This window comes from Bos grunniens, chromosome 7, assembly GCF_055505025.1.
Source record: "Bos grunniens cultivar Pamir isolate PY7600 chromosome 7, Bosgru_T2T1.0, whole genome shotgun sequence".
NCBI classification, from domain to species: Eukaryota; Metazoa; Chordata; class Mammalia; order Artiodactyla; family Bovidae; genus Bos; species Bos grunniens.
The window spans coordinates 14,337,963-14,362,839 of NC_141171.1; positions in this window are offsets into that span (position 1 = coordinate 14,337,963).

Sequence of the window (24,877 nt, forward strand, 5' to 3'; positions counted from 1 at the left end):
TAACATGAGAAGGTGATTTTCTGAAGAGACTCACAAAACAGATGAATGTTGGACTAAGTATGATGGGGCATTGCTCCTTGTCCAAGGCAAGGAGAGAGTGCAGAACTGTTTTGAGTGTTTCCGATGAAGACCTGTGGAGGCTTGCCAGTACTTTCATGTATTCTGAATTCTTTTGTAAAAAGTTTCATAAATTTTTTTGTAATCTTTTTGGGTCAAGTATGGGAGACCTAATGATTTCTCCCTTCTTTATTTTGCCCAGGAAATAGCAAAATATATGTAGGGTGTCTGTGTGTCCTGTTTCTATGTGTGTGTAGGATAACGATTTTTTTTTTTACCTGTTTGATTGTTTTCCCATATTACTAATGAATTGATTTATCAATTATTCTTTTGTTGTCTATCTTCTGTAATAAGAATGATGGATATTTAATGCCTATAATATTTTCTGTATATGTTACTGTTCTCAAGTGATTGCCTGGCATAGCGGCATTGAAAGAATAAAGGAATAATCCAGTGATGGTTAAGAATCTGCGTCCAATGTGGGAGACCTGTGTTCGATCCCTGGGTTGGGAAGATCCCCTGGAGGAGGGAAGGCTACCCACTCCAGTATTCTGGCCTGGAGAATTTCATGGACTGTATAGTCCATGGGGTCACAGAGTTGGACACAACTGAACGACTTTCACTTTCAAGAACTTAAAGAGGCCCAGAGCTTCAAACTTCTCTAACATCCATTAAGAGAAACTCAAAGGTGTTGACCAAATAAACGTTTTATGTTCTCCCTTCATAAGCCCAGAAGCACCCTGCGTGCCTGCTAAGTCACTTCAGTCATTTCCGACTTTGCAAACCTGTGGTCTGTAGCCTATGAAGCTCCTCTGTCCATGGGGATTCTCCAGGCAAGAATACTGGAGTGGGTTGCCATGCCCTCCTCTAGGGGATCTTCTCCACCCAGGGATCAAACCAGGCAGGTGGGTTCTTTACCATTAGCACCACCTGGGAAGCCCTTTTAGCAGCAGCCTACACCAGTGCTTTTCCGATATAAATATAATGAATAGATCATGTACATAAGAAAATATTTTCAGTGCCTACAATAAACAAAAATGAAAGATGAAATTTGTTTATATGAATATATTTTATCCTATATATACTCAAATATTAATTAAACACTTAGTCAGTATTAAAAATGAAATGAGGAGGGCATGGCAACCCACTCCAGTATTCTTGCCTGGAGAATCCCATAGACAGAGGAGCCTGGCAGGCTACAGTCCATAGGGCTGCACAGAGTTGCACATGACTGAAATGACTTAGCACACATACACACATAAAACAATGAGATGTTTTACATTGTTTTCTTCATGCAAAGGGATTTGAATCCACCGGACATTAAATTTTTATCCTATATACTTGATTTCTGTTTAGAGTTTACATAATTCACAGTGGAAAGAGTAGATTCCAATAATCAAGTTGTTCTAAACATATACATAAGGTATAAGCTCCTAATGAGAGATCTGGTACATAATGTCTTCAGTGAATAGCAATTGATGTTACTGATATTGTCATATAGAGGATACTCTTTTTGTAACTATCATCTACATAGACCTAATTTATGATGTTGTATATGAGATAACTAGTATTTCTTGTTTGGTGTTTGGTATGAAGCAAGACTCCAGATAACCCAATCTCCCAGGGGATGAAGATATTCCTATCCGCTTATATTTATAAGCTGCCTTACATGGTCTTGACATCAAAGAATGAAATTTAGAGGCAAATTTTACCATCATTACAACATTGCCAGGAGCCAGCATGGGAGTCCCCACCCCATGACAAGGTCATGTGGGAGATACAAGGTGAGCCAGAATTCAAGGGGTGCCCCTCTGGGCCTGCCTGAGTGTCTACCCCAAAACCTGAGCCTGTTTTACTATTTCATGACTTTCACCAACTCCTTTGACAGTCACGAGGGGCTATCCCCAACCACTCTTATCTGTAAGAAAAGCAACTTAGAGCTCTAGTTACTAAGTCTCCAGGGTATAATAAGGTGTGTTGCAATTGTGATCCCCTCAGAAAGCCTTCTAACCTGCCCAACAGGTTTCCGGACTCCTACAGCTATGCATGTGATTGTTAATAGTCCTGCAACAGTATGAGGTACAAGGAGAGTCAGTTATTTTAACAATACAGAGCCTCCTGGAGAGTTAGAAAATGTCAAAATAGAACCAATAGAAAATTCTTTGTCGAGTTAATGCCTGCTGCCAAGTTTCCATATTTCCCACCCACTATGGAAACAGGGTCAGACTTTATTTTTCTGGGCTCCAAAATCACTACAGATGGTGACTGCAGCCATGAAATTAAAAGGCGCTTACTCCTTGGAAGGAAAGTTATGACCAACCTAGATAGCATATTCAAAAGCAGAGGTTTGAATATGCCTTTGCCAACAAAGTTTCGTCTAGTCAAGGCTATGGTTTTTCCTGTGGTTATGTATGGATGTGAGAGTTGGACTGTGAAGAAGGCTGAGCACCGAAGAATTGATGCTTTTGAACTGTGGTGTTGGGAGAAGACGCTTGAGAGTCCCTTGGACTGCAAGGAGATCCAACCAGTCCATTCTGAAGGAGATCAGCCCTGGGATTTCTTTGGAAGGAATGATACTAAAGCTGAAACTCCAGTACCTTGGCCACCTCATGCAAAGAGTTGACTCATTGGAAAAGACTCTGATGCTGGGAGGGATTGGGGGCAGGAGGAGAAGGGGACGACAGAGGATGGCTGGATGGCATCACTGACTCGATGGATGTGAGTCTCAGTGAACTCCGGGAGTTGGTGATGGGCAGGGAGGCCTGGTGTGCTGCAATTCATGGGATCACAAAGAGTCGGACACGACTGAGCGACTGATCTGATCTGATGTCCCTGAAAGTGTATTGATTAATATAGTTGATATATAAGAAATATAAGTTGAAGCTTTAATGTTAATAATAACCTTGGACCCCTAAGCTAATAAATTCTTCCTTTAATTACCCCCACTGCACCCTTGCCCTATAGGAATGCAACTCTGCCTAGTGCTTTTGGGGAGTGGTACTAAACTCTAAAGTCACCTTTGGAGAAAATAAGTCTTTCTGCTGACTAACTCTTATCAGAAGAAAAATGTTAGCAGGTCTCCTGACCAGAAGATGATGTAAATCGTAAAGCCTTTGTATCTGAAGAAAAGCCTGGTTTCAAGGTCTGCTGACCTTGCATGACTTTACATCCCCTATTATCTTCTATGTACAACTTTGGGTATAAAAGCGCCTGCTGGAAATAAAGCTACGGACCCTGCTCACTAAGCTCGGTCTCCCCGTGTCGTTCTTTCTCGTCTCCTTTTCTTTCCTTTTGTCTCTACTCTTTCTTCAGGCCAAAGTAATTGGAACGTGGGGGTATATTGATTTCCCACGTAAACCAATTATAATTAGGCCTCTGATTCTCTCCACTGACGCTATCCCTTTTCGCCAACGCCGTCATCCTGAGGGAATCCCTGGATCCTACAGGGGCTGGACCCCGGTACAACATGAGAGCTATATGTCCCATGAGAAGTCTTTGTTAATGCCATTTTTCAGAGACCCTAGGTTAGGATCTGCCAGTTTCCTTTAGTCTGGGCCTGAGCTGTCATACTTCTGGTTCATCTAGGAACTGCTGAAGGAATACTGTTCTCTAAGTCAGTTTTCTGGAATGTGTGTTAGGTAGAGTTGCTGTATAATATTATTCATGTATTTTATTGTCTTGGCAAGTGAAAAGTCACATTACCCAGATCTTAAGGTCCCTTACATGTAAAATGAAGCCACTGTCTTTTCCTAATGGGCAGCGTGGCTCACCATCCCCTTTTCTGGCTCCAGGTAAGACATGGCTATTCTGGTATTTCACAGCAGTAGTGTGGATTTATGTGAGATTTCTTGGATGTGAAGAATATTCAGAAGTTTTGAGCTAGAGTGGAATGACTTTCAGGCAGTGACTGTGGGAATTATGACCATCTCTGTGTGCCCATGCCTTCTTTCTTTTCTCCTAGGTGTTCTTTCTAAAGGCCCTTTCTGCCTTCCTGAGGGAAAGATAGACAGAAAGGATGATGTCTGAGTGTTTGAGAAGTTGCTCTTGGTAAGAAGACAGAGTATCCTTCTACAAAATGGCCTGCTGCATCCACCAGTGGACACATTTTGTTTAGGTAGACCCTTGTCCAGAACTTCTTAAAGAAAAGCCACTGCAGGACTCAGTCCCTAGGAAATCCCCTCCCAAAATGGAGTCTTATTCTGGTGACACATTCAGTTCAGTTCAGTCACTCAGTTGTGTCCAACTCTGTGACCCCATGGACTGCAGCATGCCAGCCTTCCCTGTCCATCACCATCTCCCAGAGCCTGCTCAAACTCGTCTCCATCAAGTCTGGTGCCATCCAACCATCTCATCCTCTGTTGTCCCCTTCTCATCCTGCCCTCAGCCTTTCCCAGCATCAGGGTCTTTTCCAGTGAGTCTGTTCTTTGCATCAGGTGGGCAAAGTATTGGAGCTTCAGCTTCATCATCAGTCCTTCCAATGAATATTCAGGATTGATTTCCTTTAGGATTGACTGGTTTGATTTCCTTGCAGTCCAAGGGATTCATTACCCTGAATGATCTCAGTATTTTGGTAATTACCTCCTAATACTGCCTCTCACAATGATGACTGCATTGTTTTTGTTTTGCATGTACACGGCCTCCAATTGGCTTACAACTGTGCAGCCAAAGGGAAATGCTTTTAGGCTCACTGTATTTGGATAAGTTCATGTATTCCTTGTTCCTGTAGAGCCATAGCTGAAGAATCATGAGTGAGTGCAGATGGAAGAGAACCTAGGACCAATGTGACCTGGGAGAGATGAGATGTTGAATACCTCTTCCTATGGGTCACCCATCTTCATTCCCCACTAAACATTGGTGGAAATCTTACTTTACTCAAGCTAGTATGTGTGTGATGGTTTAGGACTCAATGACCTTTACTGATGTGGTTGTGGACTTCACCCAGGAAGAGTGGACTTTACTGGACCTCTTTCAGAGAAAGCTATGCAGACATGTGATGCTAGAGAACTACAAGAACCTCACCACAGCAGATAAGGCTGCCATCATTCCTATAGCCTCTTAGAAAACAGATATTAGTGATGCACTTACTCTTGCAGCATGATGTTGTTCAGTCACTCAGTCATGTCCAACTCTTTGCGACCCCATGGACTGCAGCACGCCAGGCAACCCTGTCCATCACCATCTTCTGGAGCTTGCTCAGACTCATGTCCATTGAGTCAGTGTTGCCATCCAACCATCTCATCTTCTGTCCTCTCCTTTTCCACCTAACTTCAATCTTCCCCAGCATCAGGGTCTTTTCTAATGAGTCAGTTCTTCCCATCAGGTGGCCAAAATACTGGAGCTACAGCTTCAGCATCAGTCCTTCCATTGAATATTCAGGATTGATTTCCTTTAGGATTGACTAGGTTGAGCTCCTTGCAGTCCAAAGGACTCTCAGGAGTCTTCTCCAACACCACAGTTCAAAAGCATCAGTTCTTCAACACTCAGCCTTCTTTATGGTCCAATTTTCACATCCATAGATGACTACTGGAAAAACTATAGCTTTGACTATATGGACCTTTGTTGGCTAAGTAATGTCTGCTTTTTAATACACTGTCTAGTGTTTTTCATAGCTTTTTTCCCAAGGAGCAAGCATCTTTTAATTTCATGGCTGCTGTCACCATCTGTAGTGATTTTGAAACCCAGGAAAATTAAGTCTGTCACCGTTTCCATTGTTTCCCCATCTATTTGCCAAAAAATGATGAAACCAGAGGACTGATATTGAAGCTGAAACTCCAATACTTTGGCCACCTGATGCAAAGAGCTGACTCATTTGAAAAAAAACCCTGATGCTGGGAAAGATTGAGGGGAGAGAAGACTCATCTCCCCCTCTGAGGGACAACAGAGGATGAGATGGTTGGATGGCATCACCAACTCAATGGACATGAGTCTGGGTAAACTCCGGGAGGTGGTGATGGACAGGGAGGCCTGATGTGTTGTGGTTCATGGGGTCGCAAAGAGTCAGACATGACTGAGCGACTGAACTGAACTGATGGAACCAGATACCATGATCTTGGTTTTTTGAATGTTGAGTTTTAAGCCAGCTTTTTCATTCTCCTCTTTCACTTTCATCAAGAGGCTCTTTAGTTCCTCTTTGCTTTCTACCATAAGGGTGGTGTCATCTGGATACCTGAGGTTATTGATATTTCTCCCAGCAATGTTAATTCAAGCTTGTGCTTCATCCAGCCTGGCATTTTGCATGATGTACTCTGTATATAAGTTAAATAAGCAGGGTGAAAATATAAAACCTTGATGTAGTCCTTTCCCAATTTGGAACCAGTCCATTGTTCCATGTCCAGTTCTAACTCTTGCTTCTTAACCTGCATACAGGTTTCTCAGGAGGCAGGTAAGGTGGTCTGGTACATTGCAGCAAGGGTGATGTTAAATCTGAATATAATGGAAACTCACTAGTCTTCACATGAATGGGTTTCAATTCTGGTGGTGTCTGAAATTGTAGTTTGAAGACTAACTGTATCACCATCGTTCTTAGACATGTGCATTCTCAGACTCCCAGACTCCACCTTTGACCCACTGAATGAAACTGCAGCATTGGCACCCAGTCATCTATGTCCTAACAAACACTGGACTTGACTCTCATGAAGAACAAAGTTTGACAATCATTGGTATATTGGTTTCTCCATGTGAATGAACTTCTCTTTTTGCACTTAGTTTCCCATTTCAAAAAAAAGTCTTGGCTTTGTCATTGTGTATATCAATCTGAACGTGGACTTGAGATGCCAAAGAGAAACAATCTTTGTGGAAAACAGATATAGGTGAATTCCCATTTTTATCTATTCTGAAATACTTTTATCACATTTTTAGAAATACAGGACCTGATTCATTGGATAATTTCTCCTGTTTTGCAGGAGCTTCTTTAATTAATATATCTTTCCTCAGGGACAAGATATCAATCATTGAAACCCACTCTAATATCTTGGTTGAAATAAGATTTGAGGACAGTGGAAAGAAGAGGAGTCTTCCAAGGTGAGTGATTCCTGGTCAACGAAACTTTCAGTACATTTGGAATAATAGTGAGGAGACTTATGAATAATGATCGGCTTTCTCACAGAGGGCTGAGATCATTGTTCTCCAGTGTTTCACTATATATTCAAGTTATCATAGATACTTATTTGACATTGATTCAAAATTTCATATGGGTTCACAAGGTGGCTTGTTCTTTTTTTTTTTAATTTTATTAGTTTATCTGTTTGGTTTTGGCTGCACTTGGTCTTTGTTGCTGTGCGTGGACTTTTCTAGATGTGGAGAGTAAGGGGTGCTCATTGCAGTAGCTTCTTTTGTTGCAGAGCACAGGCTCTAGGCCCAGGGGCTCAGTAGTTGCAGCTTGCAGTTTCAATATTTCTTAGTCGCTCGGTGTCTTGTGAGATCTTCCCAGACCAGGGATCGAACCCGTGTCTTCTGTATTACCAGGTGGATTCTTAACCACTAGACCACCAGGGAAGTCTTTGTCTCTTATATATATAATTTTATTGCAGTATAGTTGATTTACAGCACTGTGTTAAGTTTCAGTGTACAGCAAAGTGATTCAGTTATACATACACATATATTTATTATTTTTCAGATTCTTTTCTCATATATGTCATTACAGAATATTTAGTAGAGTTTCTTGTGCTATACCATAGGTCCTTGGTGGTTATCTATCTTATATATAGTAGTATGTGTATATTCCTCCCAAGCTCCTGATTTATTCCTCCCTCCTCCATTTCCCTTGGTAAACATCAGTTGTTTTTGATATCTGTTTTGAAATCTGTTTTATAAATAAGTTCATTTGTATTATTTTTAAATTAGATTCCACATATGAGTGATAGGATATTTGTCTTCATCTGACTTACTTCACTTAATATGGTAATCTCTCAATCCATCCATATTGTTGCAAATGACATTTTTTCTTTTTTGTGAATGAGTAATATTCTATTCTACATATGTACCACATCTTTATCCAAGATCCCTTTTTCAATTTCTTTTTTAAGTTTATCATTTTGATGTAGGCTTTTTTTCCCAAAAAGTTCTTTTTTCCTTCACTGATAATATTCTGTGTTTTTTTTTCCCCCATCACATTTAATTTTTATGGAATTCTTTTTAATCAGGTACTGGATTTCAGCTCTGCAACCCTATCATTGTAAATACTTTGGCATAGCCAAACTCCTCAAATCAAGTATGTATATATCAACATTTTTAGCATCTTTACTTTGGAAGCAAATAAAAATGAGTATTATTTTTAACTCCATCAATGAACTCTTTCCTGCTACAAACTCTTACACAATTGTTATTCTTTTTTTAAAAACAATTTAAACCAAAGACTCAGCAATTCAGCAGAATAACCTTGGGGGGGGAAACATCTGTTGAGATGAAAACAGTAACATCATTAATATTAAAATGTCATATTTCATTTTTTTGACATTCAGAAAAGAAAGGTAATTTCATTTACAGCACAAGCAAAGTGATAGATGTATGCAATAGGTGGCAGTCATCCAGGGGAAAGCAGTGTCTATGGTGAAATAGTTTGAACAGGATGAATTTGGGGATATCATAAACCTAGCTTGATACTTACTGCTTTAGAGTTCCCCTAAGTTCTTGCTTCCACATATGTAACAGGAAATTTGAGATTTTCACACTAATTCATGAAGCTGTAGAGGATTATTTCAAGGTTGAAGTAGATGGAACATCATTCTAGCAGAAAGATTCCATCATTCAATTTGAAAGAAATCAACAGAGCAGATGTTTGTGAATATAATAGAAATGGTGAAAGTCATTATCATCATTATAATCATATTTCAAGTTTGAGATGAATAGGATCAGTTAATGAGTCTGAGCAATCTTTGCATCTGCTGGGAAATTAAATAAATAGTTTTGTTTAGGCTTCAGAGACAAAGCAGGCCTCTGACATTGCTTCCAACCTGCCTGGACACTGTCCTGACTGTGAGTGACTATGAGTGACTGCCTGCTGTGAATGCAAGACTTGCAGCACCATAGATAAGATGGGGGAAGGGTCTTGAGATTATTGAGCCCCTGGAGGGGGCCTGGCCAGCCAAGCCCTAGGTTTAGCAACATTCCAAGTTTTACATGACAAAACCAACAGTATTAACATGAAACCAGGCTTGCAATTTGGTCACAGATTGATGATAATATCAGTTTGCAGCCCTCCTGGGATTATAAATGGGAACCCTAAACTGCAATCTTTGAAGTTTTACCCATAGAGCAGACTTGCTGCCTGGAACCCTTTCCCAGTTGGGATTCCAGATGTGCTGCGACACGAGACTTCTCAGTGCTATTTAAGTCAGGATGTTGGTCAAAACCCAATTTGGTGATGTATTCTCTGCCTTCTATTTCTCTTTTCTTTTAATGTTAGTATATTGAAAGTAAGCTAGATAATTCTCTAATAAATATTTGTATTATTTATTTGTATATAGCAAGTCACTCACTTTGTTAACAAATCCTTTGAACCTGAGATGAAAGTGAAAACTTTTGGCAAAACAGTGTCATCATTTCTTTATCCATCCACAGGCAGCAATCAAAAATGGATGGGAAGTCTATGACTGTAAGCAACATGAGAAAGGCTTCAGTGAACACACTAACCTTATGATACACAGGAATATTCAGAATGGAGAGAACACTTAAGAGCATAATGAGTGTGGAAGAAGCTTCCTACCTCCACAGAAGAAAACCTCTACTGTTGTGAAGCATTCTGTTTAATTAGTGTGGAAAAGCCATCAGTCTGACTGAATGCTGTAGATGGGAGAACCAGCATGGGAGAGAAAGCTGGAAGCCTCTGGGCATCAGCTTTCTCTTCAGGCACAAATGGTAACTCAGAATGGGGAAAAACTGTGAATAGAAGTAACATGGGAAAGCTTCTGTTCACTTCCAAGCTATGATGTACATGTACTAAATCACACCTCAAACTAGTTATGAATGTAAGGAGTGTGGGAAAGTATCGTACATCCCTTAAAATTCATATGGGAATTCATACTGGAGAGAAACTCATGTTAATGTAAAGAATATGGGAAAGCCTTCATTATACCTTCTAAACTTAAGCGGTATATAAAATCTCATACTGGAGACAGCACTTTATAAGTAAGAAATTTAGGAAAGCTTTCATTAGAGCTTATAAGTAGGTTTGATGCATGATACAGGATGCTTGGGGCTGGTGCACTGGGATGACCCAGATGGATGGTGTGGGGAGGGAGGTGGGAGGGGGCTTCAGGATAGGGAACACATGTACACCCATGGCGGATTGATGTTGATGTATGGCAAAACCAATACAATATTGTAAAGTAATTAGCCTCCAATTAAAATAAATAAATCTATATTTTTAAAAAAGTAAGGAATCTAGTAAAGACTTCTTTTTTTTAATTTATTTTTTCTCATTTTTTATTTTTTTATTTTTTTAATATAAATTTATTTATTTTAATTGGAGGCTAATTACGTTACAATATTGTGTTGGTTTTGCCATACCTCAACATGAATCCACTACGGGTGTACACATGTTACCCATTCTGAACCCCCCTCCCACCTCTCTCCCCACACCATCCCTCTGGGTCATCCCAGTGCACCAGCCCCGAGCATCCTGTATCATGCATCAAACCTGGACTGGCGATTCGTTTCACATATGATATTATACATGTTTCAATGCTATTCTCCCAAATCATCCCACCCTTGCCCTCTCCCACAGAGTCCAAAAGACTGTTCTATACATCTGTGTCTCCTTTGCTGTCTCGCATATAAGGCTATCATTACCATCTTTCTAAATTCCATATATATGTGTTAATATACTGTATTGGTGTTTTTCTTTATGGCTTACTTCACTCTGTATAATGGGCTCCAGTGTCATCCACCTCATTAGAACTGATTCATATGTATTCTTTTTAATGGCTGAGTAATACTCCATTGTGTATATGTACCACTGCTTTCTTATCCATTCATCTGCTGATGGACATCTAGGTTGCTTCCATGTCCTGGCTATTATAAACAGTGCTGCAATGAATATTGAGATACATGTATCTCTTTCAATTCTGGTTTCCTTGGTGTGTATGCCCAGCAGTGGGATTGCTGGGTCATAAGGCAGTTCTATTTCCAGTTTTTTAAAGAATCTCCACACTGTTCTCCATAGTGGCTGTACTAGTTTGCATTCCCACCAACAGTGTAAGAGAGTTCCCTTTTCTCCACACCCTCTCCAGCATTTATTGCTTGTAGACTTTTGAATAGCAGCCATTCTGACTGGCGTGAAATGGTACCTCATAGTGGTTTTGATTTGCATTTCTCTGATAATGAGTGATGTTGAGCATCTTTTCATGTGTTTGTTAGCCATCTGTATGTCTTCTTTGGAGAAATGTCTGTTTAGTTCTTTGGCCCATTTTTTGATTGGGTCATTTATTTTTCTAGAATTGAGCTGCAGGAGTTGCTTGTATATTTTTTGAGATTAACCCTTTGTCAGTTGCTTCATTTGCTATTATTTTCTCCCATAGGAAAAATTTCTTTGAGCTTATTATCTTAGGAGCTGTATAAAATCTCATACTGAAAAGAGGCCTGCTATGCAGAATCACAGAGAAATAAAAAACTGCATAAATATAAGGAGTGTGGGAAAACCTTCTATACTTCCTATAGACAGAGAACATAGGAAATCTCATAGTTAAGATGGCGTTTTCCATGAGAAAAATGTGGAAAATTATTTCAAAGTTCTTTGCATCTTAACACTCACAATCAAATTCACCCTGGAACAAAACCATATAAATGTGAGGAATGTGGTAAAGCCTTCATCTGGTCTTTCTTCACTTTTCATGTGAAAACTCATGCTAAAAAGTTTTTATGTGAAGATTGTGAATTTTTTGTTAAGTTTCCATTTAGGGAGCATAGAAATCATTGTGGAAAATCCTTTAAACATTCCTTATGCCTTCAACATTACAAGAATACTCACTCTGGAATAAAACCCAAGAAATGTGAGAAAACCTTCACTTGGAAATTTTTCTTTGCATTGTTAGTGTATTTTCACATGAATGACTTAACTGTCAGTGATTGAAATTATATATTCCACTGTTTTTATTTTATATTGTCACCCTGCTTATTTAACTTATATGCAGAGTACATCATGCAAAATGCCAGGCTTGATGAAGCACAAGTTGGAGTCAACATTGCTGGGAGAAATATCAATAACCTCAGATACGCAGATGACACCACCCTTATGACAGAAAGTGAAGAGGAACTAAAGAGCCTCTTGATGAAGCTGAAAAAGGAGAGTGAAAAAGCTGGCTTAAAACTACATTCAAGAAACTAGGATCATGGCATCCAGTTCCATCACTTCATGCCAAATAGATGGGGAAACAATGGAAACAGTGGCAGACTTTATTTTCTTGGGCTTCAAAATCCCTACAGATGGTGATGCAGCCATGAAATTAAAAGATGCTTGCTCTTTGGAAGAAAAGCTATGACAACCTAGACAGCATTATTAAAAAGCAGAGACATTACTTAGCCAACAAAAGTCCATATAGTCAAAGCTATGGTTTTTCCAGTAGTCATCTATGGATATGAGAGTGGGACCATAAAGAAGGCTGAGTGCCAAAGAATTGATGCATTTGAACTGCGGTGCTGGAGAAGACTGGTAAGAGTCTCTTGGACTGCAAAGAGGCCAACCCAGTCAATCCTAAAGGAAATCCGTACTGAATATTCATTGGAAGGACTGATACTGAAGCTGCAGTATTTTGGCCACCTGACGCAAAGAGCCAACTCTTTGGAAAAGACCTGATGCTGGGAAAGATTGAAGGCAGGAAGAGAAGAGGATGACAGAGGATGAAATGGTTGGATGGCAGACCAACTCAATGGACATGAGTTTGAGCAATTGAACAAGCTCCAGGAGATGGTGATGGACAGGGAAGCCTGGCGTGCTGCAATCCATGGAGTTGCAAAGAGTCAGACACAACTGAGTGACTGAACAACAACTTTCATTTTAGCTGCTACCCTGAAACTTTTTTTGTCTGTATTGGGTCTTCATTGGGGCACAGGCTCAGTGGTTACAGTGTGTGGATTTAATTGCCTCATGCTGGCTTAATGCCCCATGGAGTGTGGGATCTTAGTTCCCTGACCAGGAATCAAACCTATGTCTCCTACATTGAAAGTCGAATTCTTCACCCCGGACCTCTAGAAAAGACCCCTGAAACCTTTTAAATTAACATCTTTCACCAAAGTCTTTATACCTTTTCCCTCATACAAAGTGTACTGGGACTTGTGATCCCAGTTGACAATGCTGATTGTCAACTTCTCAGCAGCAAACTGACCCAGAGACCCAAAAATCAGAACACAGTCAGAAGAGGCACTAAACAGGCCCAGGTGAGGGAAAAAAAAACAAGTCCCCCCCGAGAAGTGGCAGAGCCCTTCCTTCTTGAGAGAGGTTACAACTGACAGTGACTTAGAAACCCCTGTGGGGAAGTCCTCAGTATCATCAGCAACAGTGAAATTCATGCACTATTGTGAGGTAAATTGGCTGGCTCCTTCCACAGGAACACAGCCATGGAGATGGACTGCATGATTGCCGTATTGTGGACATAACCGTAATGATGATGGAAATGACTGTGACTGTTACCCCGCTTTTCCTGGGTCATGAACGCTTCACACTGGACTTTTCTTTTTCCGTGCAGCTTGATGTGTGGGATCTTAGTTACCTTACCAGGGAAAAAACTCTCATTTTCTGCAGTGGAAGAACTGAGTCTTAACCATTGGACCACCAGGGAAGTTCCACACATTGGCCTTTTCTGCCCCAGACAACTTTGGACATGGCTGTCAACCTCAGTCCCCAGTGGTGCCATCCTTTGAGTTTCCCATTTGCTTTGTCCTCTGTTTCTGGGACCCTGCAGTCAATGAATCTCTGGTTCTTTCTTCCCTCTTTGCCCAAGCCTGCTGCTCTCACAGGCAGCTGTCTTCCTGTGGCCTTTTCTCCCTCCTCAGTGTTCTGTCATTTGTTACATAAAGGGTGGCCTGTGCATCCCTGTGGCAGGGACATTATAAAAGATGTTATTGCACCTCAGCAGTGTGTTTTTCCACATGGCGTAACAGCAGACAAGTATCTCTTTAGTACAGGAGCTTTGAGGGGGGAGCTGCTGCTGCTGCTGCTAAGTCGCTTGAGTCGTGTCCAACTCTGTGTGATCCCATTGACGGAAGCCCACGAGCCACCCCCCCACCCCCGTCCCTGGGACTCTCCAGGCAAGAACACTGGAGTGGGTTGCCATTTCCTTCTCCAATGCATGAAAGTGAAAAGTGAAAGTGAAGTCGCTCAGTCGTGTCTGACTCTTCGCGACCCCATAGACTGCAGCCTACCAGGCTCCATCCATGGGATTTTCCAGGCAAGAGTACTGGAGTGGGGTGCCATCGCCTTCTCCATTGAGGGGGGAGTGGGGGGTGTTATTCGTTAAAGTGGGGTTAGATCAGGGTCAGCTTACATTTGTGCTACATGAGGGGAGGAGAGATCTGCACTATAATTATTTCAGTGGAAGATGTGACAAGTTTTGTCCAGCTGCAACTGGACAACACCTTGCCATAGGCCTGTGCCATATACCTCCTGCTTTCTGCCTTAAAGCTTCTTTGATATTACACTATGGGACACCTGAGAGAATCTGCTCTGTACTCAGAAATGTACAACTCAGACATAGAGGTATGCTAATTTCTCTGGGACCACCTCTGGCCCATAGAATGGATGAGCTGCTTTCTTTTCATTTACTGACTGGACAGTTCTGAGAGACATATCATGAGGTACTTCAGAAGGGGGTTTACCTCCAGTCATTCATAAAGGAATCAAATTGATAATGATTACTTTAATTGGTTTAGTTTTCTGTCCTTCCCTGGTGGGTAATAATAGATGATATATACTACACACACACACAACACACACACACAAACATCAAGACCATTCCCATGGAAAAGAAATGCAAAAAAGCAAAATGGCTATCTGGGGAGGCCTTACAAATAGCTGTGAAAAGAAGAGAAATGAAAAGCAAAGGAAAAAAGGAAAGATATAAGCATCTGAATGCAGAGTTCCAAAGAATAGCAAAGAGAGATAAGAAAGCCTTCCTCAGCGATCAATGCAAAGAAATAGAGGAAAACAACAGAATGGGAAAGACTAGAGATCTCTTCAAGAAAATTAGAGATACCAAGGGAACATTTTATGCAAAGATGGGCTCGATAAAGGACAGAAATGGTATGGACCTAACAGAAGAAGAAGATATTAAGAAGAGGTGGCAAGAATACACAGAAGAACTATACAAAAAAGATCTGCATGACCAAGATAGTCACGATGGTGTGATCACTCACCTAGAGCCAGACATCCTGGAATGTGAAGTCAAGTGGGCCTTAGAAAGCATCACTACAACAAACCTAGTGGAGGTGATGGAATTTCAGTTGAGCTCTTTCAAATCCTGAAAGCTGATGCTGTGAAAGTGCTGCACTCAATATGCCAGCAAATTTGGAAAACTCAGCAGTGGCCACAGGACTGGAAAAGGTCAGTTTTTATCCCAATCCCAAAGAAAGGCAATGCCAAAGAATGCTCAAACTACCACACAATTGCACTCATCTCACATGCTAGTAAAGTAATGCGCAAAATTCTCCAAGCCGGGCTTCAGCAATATGTGAACCGTGAACTTCCAGATGTTCAAGCTGGTTTTAGATAAGGCAGAGGAACCAAAGATCAAATTGCCACCATCTGCTGGATCATGGAAAAAGCAAGAGAGTTCCAGAAAAACATCTATTTCTGCTTTATTGACTATGCCAAAGCCTTTGACTGTGTGGATCACAATAAACTGTGGACAATTCTGAAAGAGATGGGAATACCAGACCACCTGACCTGCCTCTTGAGAAACCTATATGCAGGTCAGGAAGCAACAGTTAGAACTGGACATGGAACAACAGACTGGTTCCAAATAGGAAAAGGCATACGTCAAGGCTGTATATTGTCACCCTGCTTATTTAACGTCTATGCAGAGTACATCATGAGAAACTCTGGGCTGGAAGAAGCACAAGCTGGAATCAAGATTGCCGGGAGAAATATCAATAACCTCAGATATGCAAATGACACCACCCTTATGGCAGAAAGTGAAGAGGAACTAAAACACCTCTTGAAGAAACTGAAAGAGGAGAGTGAAAAAGTTGGCTTAAAGCTCAACATTCAAGAAAACTAAAATCATGGCATCTGGTCCCATCACCTCATAGGAAATAGATGGGGAAACAGTGGAAACCGTGTCAGACTATTTTTGGGCACTCCAAAATTACTGCAGATGGTGATTGCAGCCATGAAATTAAAAGATGCTTACTCCTTGGAAGGAAAGTTATGACCAACCTAGATAGCATATTCAAAAGCAGAGACATTACGTTGCCAACACAGGTCCGTCTAGTCAAGGTTATGGTTTTTCCTGTGGTCATGTATGGATGTGAGAGTTGGACTGTGAAGAAAGCTGAACGCTGAAGAATTGATGCTTTTGAACTGTGGTGTTGGAGAAGACTCTTGAGAGTCCCTTGGACTGCAAGGAGATCCAACCAGTCCATTCTGAAGAAGATCAGTCCTGGGTGTTCTTGGAAGGACTCATGCTAAAGCTGAAACTCCAATACTTTGGCCACCTCGTGCAAAGAGTTGACTCATTGGAAAAGACTCTGATGTTGGGAGGGATTGGGGGCAGGAGGAGAAGGGGATGACAGATGATGAGATGATTGGATGGCATCACCGACTCGATGGACATGAGTTTGAGTTAACTCCAGGAGTTGGGAGGCCTGGCGTGCTGTGATTCATGGGGTTGCAAGGAGTCGGACATGACTGAGTGACTGAACTGACTGACATACACACATATATACATATGTATCTACTACCTAAGTGTCTGTATATAAACGTATATATACACATTTGTTCTGTTTCTGGATAATCCTAATAACTACCCAAAAGAAATGAAAATATGTCTGAACAAAAGGATATACATGAATTTTAAAGCACCATTACTTATAACATGCACAAAGTGGAAACAATCCAACCCAACATTCATCAACTGGTGAATAAATAAATGGAATATTTCTGCAATAAAAAGAAATTATGTATGCTATAAAGGACATGAATCTTTAAAAATACACTAAGTGAAAAAATTATTGATGACTTTATTTACGTGAAATTCTAGAAAATGCAAATGTATAGAAATAGCGGAATCACGGCAGTGCAGATGTTAAGTGTGTGGGAAAATGGTGTAACAGCTAAAGGTAATGGAACCAAAATTCCAGTATATTTTTACCACTAAATTTTAAAATTACATAAATCTATTTTTATCAAGAGTCTGATACAGGCATATGTAAATATTAACTGGCACAGAAGAGTCTGAAATCTAATATAGGTATATATAGGACTTTGTTATTTATTAAAGGTGAAATTTCAAATTAGTATGTCAAGGATAGATTATCAGTAAACAATTGGCTGTCTTTCCATAGGAAAACGTAATTGGAAATACTACCCCACACCACATGCCAAAATATATTCTTCAAAGATTAAAGACTAAAATGTCAGTAAAAAAAAAAATTAATTTTATAAGAAAATTAGGAAATCTATGAATCCTAGAGTTGGAAGAGAATTTTAAGGCCAGCAAGAAACCCAGAAATTATTTCAAACAAGAAGAGAGTCCTTTGGCTAAATAAAAAGTGAGTTTTTTTTTTAATTTAAATGTATTTATTTTAATTGGAGGCTAATTACGTTAGAATATTGTATTGGTTCTGCCACACATCAACATGAATCTGCCACGGGCGTACACGTGTTCCCCATCCTGTACCCCTCTCCCACGTCCCTCCCCGAACCATCCTTCCGGGTCATCCCAGTGCACCAGCCCCAAGCATCCTGTATGGAACCTGGACTGGCGATTCATTTCTTATATGATATTATACATGTTTCAAAGCCATTCCCCCAAATCATCCCACCCTCGCCCTCTCCCATAGAGTCCAAAAGACTGTTCTATACATCTGTGTCTCTTTTGCTGTCTCGCATACAGGGTTATTGTTACCATCTTTCTAAATTCCATATATATGCATTAGTATACTGTATTGGTGTTTTTCTTTCTGGCTTACTTCACTCTGTATAATAGGCTCCAGTTTCATCCACCTCATTAGAACTGATTCAAATGTATTCTTTTTAATGGCTGAGTAATACTCCATTGTGTATATGTACCACTGCTTTCTTATCCATTCATCTGCTGATGGACATCTAGGTTGCTTCCATGTCCTGGCTATTATAAACAGTGCTGCAATGAATATTGGGATACATGTATCTCTTTCAATTCTGGTTTCCTTGTTGTGTATGCCCAGCAGTGGGATTGCTGGATCATAAGGCAGTTCTATTTCCAGTTTTTTAAGGAATCTCCACACTGTTCTCTATAGTAGCTGTACTAGTTTGCATTCCCACCAACAGTGTAAGAGAGTTCCCTTTTCTCCACACCCTCTCCAGCATTTATTGCTTGTAGACTTTTGGATCGCAGCCATTCTGACTGGCGTGAAATGGTACCTCATAGTGGTTTTGATTTGCATTTCTCTGATAATGAGTGATGTTGAGCATCTTTTCATGTGTTTGTTAGCCATCTGTATGTCTTCTTTGGAGAAATGTCTGTTTAGTTCTTTGGCCCACTTTTTGATTGGGTCATTTATTTTTCTAGAATTGAGCTGCAGGACTTGCTTGTATATTTTTGAGATTAGGTCTTTGTCAGTCACTTCATTTGCTATTATTTTCTCCCATTCTGAAGGCTGTCTTTTCACCTTGCTTATAGTTTCCTTTGTTGTGCAGAAGCTTTTAAGTTTAATTAGGTCCCATTTGCTTATTTTTGCTTTTATTTCCAATATTCTGGGAGGTGGGTCATAGAGGATCCTGCTGTGATGTATGTCAGAGAGTGTTTTGCCTATGTTCTCCTCTAGGAGTTTTATAGTTTCTGGTCCTACGTTTAGATCTTTAATCTATTTCGAGTTTATTTTTGTGTATGGTGTTAGAAAGTGTTCTAGTTTCATTCTTTTACAAGTGGTTGCCCACTTTTCCCAGCACCACTTGTTAAAGAGATTGTCTTTTCTCCATTGTATATTCTTGCCTCCTTTGTCAAAGATAAGGTGTCCATAGGTGCATGGATTTATCTCTGGGCTTTCTATTTTGTTTCATTGATCTATATTTCTGTGTTTGTGCCAGTACCATACTGTCTTGATGACTCTGGTTTTGTAGTAGAGCCTGAAGTCAGGCAGGTTGATTCCTCCAGTTCCATTTTTCTTTCTCAAGATTGCTTTGGCTCTTCGAGATTTTTTGTATTTCCATACAAATTGTGAAACTATTTGTTCTAGCTCTGTGAAAAATACCATTAGTAGCTTGATAGGGATTGCATTGAATCTATAGATTGCTTGGGTAGCAATGAGTATTTTCACTATATTTATTCTTCTGATCTATGAACATGGTATATTTCTCCATCTATTAGTGTCCTCTTTGATTTCTTTCACCAGTGTTTTATAGTTTTCTATATATAGGTCTTTAGTTTCTTTAGGTAGATATACCTAAAGAATATAGGAATAGATATATTCCTAAGTATTTTATTCTTTTCATTGCAATGGTGAGTGGAATTGTTTCCTTAATTTCTCTTTCTGTTTTCTCATTACTAGTGTATAGGAATGTAAGGGATTTCTGTGTGTTGATTTTATATCCTTCAACTTTACTATATTCATTGATTAGCTCTAGTAATTTTCTGGTGGAGTCTTTAGGGTTTTCTATGTAGAGGATCATGTCATCTGCAAACAGTGAGAGTTTTACTTCTTTTTTTCCAATTTGGATTCCTTTTATTTCTTTTTCTGCTCTGATTGCTGTGGCCAAAACTTCCAAAACTATGTTGAATAGTAGTGGTGAGAGTAGGCGCCCTTGTCTTGTTCCTGACTTTAGGGAAAATGCTTTCAGTTTTTCACCATTGAGGATAATGTTTGCTATGGGTTTGTTATATATAGCTTTTATTACGTTGAGGTATGTTCCTTCTATTCCTGCTTTTGGGGCAGTTTTTATCATAAATGGATGTTAAATTTTGTCAAAGGCTTTCTCTGCATCTATTGAGATAATCATATGGCTTTTATTTTTCAATTTGTTAATGTGGTGTATTACATAGATACTCCAGTACTTTGGCCACCTCATGTGAAGAGTTGACTCATTGGAAAAGACTGATGCTGGGAGGGATTGAGGGCAGGAGGAGAAGGGGACGACAGAGGATGAGATGGCTGCATGGCATGACCGACTCAATGGACATGAGTTTGGGTGAACTGCGGGGGTTGGTGATGGACAGGGAGGCCTGGCATGCTACAATTCATGGGGTCACAAAGAGTCGGACATGACTGAGTGACTGAACTGAACTGAACTGAGGGAAGATGTGGAGACTCTCTGGAAAAATACTCTTCACTGGAAGAGGCTCTAGATCCCAAGAAGGGAGAGAAAGAAACAGCCAGAACTAGAAAAGACTAATTTCATTTGAAACTAAAGCACCTTCAAAAAACAGGGACTTCAATGTTACACATCAAGTAAATATGAGACTCTCCCAGTCTCACTATTTTACAAGTCAAGCCAATGAGGACGGACTGTTTTCTGCCACATCAGTAAAGAAGGATGTCACAGTCATCAGCAATTGCAGCCTTCCTTCATGAACCTGTGATCCCTGAGGGAACACAAGAAGAAAAAGATTACCTGCCATCTAGCAGCTATCTGAGCACAGCCCCTATGGTGAGCCCTGAGGAAACTCAAGATGTGAAATCTTAGGATACTGGCCCTACATAGCTGATATGCATATCAAAGGAATAATCTTGGTAAACCCAGACTCTTGAATCGTCACAGGCATAGAAAATCACTAAATTCCTAAAGTGGCATACCCAATTTCTTTAATTAACAATAATCTTTTGACATTCAGACTACTTGCCCTTGGTTACAAAACTTCTATATAACCTGGCTGCCCCCTCCTCACCTTCTCAAAGAAGTTCTCTCCGAATTCCTTTAGATGCTGCCTCCCAGGCTTGAAGTCCTAAAAATCCCTGCTGAATAAAACACAACTTTGAACTTTTAGGTTGTCAGTATTTTTTTTTTAATCTTTTTTTTTTAATTTTATTTTATTTTTAAACTTTACATAATTGTATTAGTTTTGCCAAATATCAAAATGAATCCGCCACAGGTATACATGTGTTCCCCATCCTGAACCCTTCTCCCTCCTCCCTCCCCATACCATCCCTCTGGGTCATGCCAGTATTTTTAAGTCAACTCCCAGTACTATCTCTCTATTCCTTCTTATTCCAGCAGCACATCCTGAGAGACACACTCTCTGATGTTTATCACTGAAGCTTTCTGTTCTCCATTGTCTGTTCTTGGGAAGCCCAGTTGTGTTTTCACTTGGCTAGAGTCAGAAAATTATAGGAATGGGACAACAGAAGAGTTTTAAAGTCTCCAGCATCTCAGAGGTTGGATCCTCAAAGCTCCACATTAAATAAACTGTTCTATTGTCTTTCTGCTCTCCAAACAATTCACTTCCTTTGGGGTGCATAGATAAAAGAATGGAAAATTTTCAGCCAGTGTGGTGTCTTTGCAAGTATCCTTGGAGGGAGATGGATTCATTTCCTCCAAGGAGAAATTTTTCTTTCTTTGTTTTGACTTAAAATTACAAGGTGTCCCCCAGAGAAACTTTAATTTCTACAGGAACCAACTTTCTATAATGCTCTTCCCTTGATGAATCTTTGGAGATTTCATGGATTATTTGGTGTCCACAATATCATGGAGAAAAAATGTCCTTTCTGAAGAAAAACAAACTGGTTAATAGTTTTGGTTTTCTTGAAATAACTATCAAAATGAAGACTGAAAAATATCCCCTGGTATTTGCTTATGTCAGGAGACCTTTGTTGCTATTAGAGAGGTCTCCATTTATTATCTCTAAAGAGAGGGACAGAAATAACCCAGGTAAAGCGGGTTGAAAAATATTAAAGACGTATATGTGGCAAATATAAAATAACTATAAAGAGAAGGAAAGAGGAATGTATAGTCTAAAAGGAGTATAAAATATAGGAAAGATTAAAATTTTTAATAGAAGACACAGGAAGAGGTTTAATTTCATAAAGAATGATCATATTTAGTGTAGGCATTTGAACACACAGGGTATTCTAACTAATTTGCAAAATGCAGTATACACTCTAAGTCAATGACAATCATTATGTGCTGTATCTCCAACAGAGTACATGGGTCTCTAAATGAAGAATTTGATGTGGGGAAATGGGCTTATGGAACATAACTCCTGTTGGAAATAACTGCACAACATGACAGTTACGAGTTAAGTTGTTTTGTTGCTGCTTTTTGTTGTTGTTGATGTTGTTTTTTTGGCTGCACCTGATGGCATGTGGGATCTTAGTGGCCAGACCAGGGCTCAAAACTGCATCCCTTGCATTGGAAAGCAAAGTCTTAACCACTGGACCACCAAGAAGGTCCCCAGCAAGTTAAGTTTTAGTGGGGGCCAAATGAGAAGTGTATCCTGGGAAACAGAATTTCAGATAATCTGAGAAACTGTTCCAAAGAGGTGAGAGATGAGCTAGGATATAGAGGAGCTTTTGCAACAAAGACCAGGTAACCTGAAAGTCAAAAGATTATTGTTAATTAAAGAAGTCAGATACGTCAAGGTAAGGAATTTAGTGATTTTCCGTGTACGGGGAGATGCAAGGGTCTGGGCTCACTGAAATAATTTCTTTGATACTCTCTTTCATAGTTTCCATGGGTTGTTTTTAGGGGTGAGGGTGAGTAAGATAAACCTCTACTTAAAAGAGGGTCAATGGGTCAATCTATAGCCTCTGCTACTATAGGTGGCTTCAGGGCCACAGTTGATTCTCATTGTCTCCCTCATGCACTATCCATCCTAAACTCTTACCCCCAGATAATACTCTGCTAGATCAGATGGCTTAGTTGGTAGGGTGACCCTGAACCTCATCCCTGAGTGTTGTCAGCCCTGGTCATCATTTCTTTCTCATGTTGTATTTTACCATTTACTGTGAAAACTGGGAAAGGCAATTCCAAGAAATGCCCATTTTCCAATTTTTAAATCTTTTTCCTGGAGACATTTTTGGCTTCTCTGGTAGCTCACCTGGTAAAGAATCCACCTTCACTACAGGAGAACCTGGTTCAATTCCTGGGTCAGGAAGATCTGCTGGAGAAGACATAGGCTACCCACTCTAGTATTCTTGGCCTTCCTGGTGGCTCAGCTGGTAAAGAATCAGCCTGCAATGCAGAAGACCTGGGTTATTTTTATCACCCCAATAGGAAACTCTACCCATTCAGCAGTTAACTATTTTGCTCTCTCTACCAGGCCCTGGAGACCACCAATCTGCTTTCTTTCTCTATGGATTTACTTATTCTCAATATTTCAGATAAAAGGAGTCATACAATGTGAGACCTTTGTATCTGGCATCTTTCACTGAGCATGTTCATGAAATTAGTATTTCATTCCTTAGAAAAAATTTCTGGCTGTGTTCAGCTCAGTTCAGTTGCTCAGTTGTGTCCAACTCTTTGCGACCCCATGAACTGCAGCACACCAGGCCTCCTTGTCCATCACCAACTCCCAGAGTCCACCCAAACCCATGTCCATCGAGTTAGTGATGCCATCCAACCATCTCATCCTCTGTCGTCCCCTTCTCCTCCTGCCCTCTGGCTGTGTAATTGATATTTAATTGCTCCATTCTTTTTTATGACTGAATAATGTTCCACTGTATATGTATACCACAATTTGTGTATCCTTTCATCCAGTGATGAGCATTTAGGTTCCATGATTTTTAATTGGGAATAGTGCTGTACATATTGGATTGCATGCACATATTGGTTTGGCCAAAAAGTAACATCTTATGAAAAACTCAGACTTTTTTGCCAACCCAATATATTTGTTTGAGTGTTTTCAATGATTTAGGAGTAGAATTGCCGAGTCATATGGTAATTCTGTTTATCCCCAAAACATGCCCCAAAAAGCTTCCTAAAAGTCTGTCCTTGTCTCAGAATCAGCTTTTCAGGGAGCATGACCTGCACTAGTATGAACAGTCTCTGATGAAAACTTATTTGTGCTGCATGGGGTTCCATAGCTGGGAAAGGCTTTTCTTAAGAAGTGACAGCTAAACTGAGAACAAATTCAATGTTTTTTCCTTCTTTCTTTCATTCCTCCCTTCCTTTCTTCAGAGGGATGGCATAGATTTTTTACACAGTATGTACTTTCAAAACTTTTGCATTTGAACCCTGAACTTATTGATAAGACAAAAAATATAAGCAGGGTATTAAGGCTCAAATTATTAATATCACAGAAGCATTATAGTGAGAACTTGGATTGGAAACAATTTATTAGTAAAAACTATGGGAGTTTTTTTAAATAATAATTTTGATAGAAAACTTGACAAATGAGAGTGTATAGAGAGAATATTGGTTATTTGGAAAATTGGAAGCACTTCCCTAGTGGTTCAGTAGTAAAGAATCTGCCTGCAGTGCTCAAAAGGCAGATTCAACCCCTGGGTCAGGAGGATCCCCTGGAGAAGTCAGTGGCAACCCACTCCAGTTTTCCTGCCTGGGAAATCCCATGGACAGATGAGCCTGGTGGGCCAGAGTCCATGGGGTCACAGAAGAGTTGAACAAGACTTAGCAACTAAACAACAACATCATAATATTGATGGGTTACACAAATTCTTCCATTTACTTGAAAAAAGGAGTTTTAAGTCAGCTTGGGTTGCTGTAAAAAAAAAATATATATATATACCATAAGTGGGA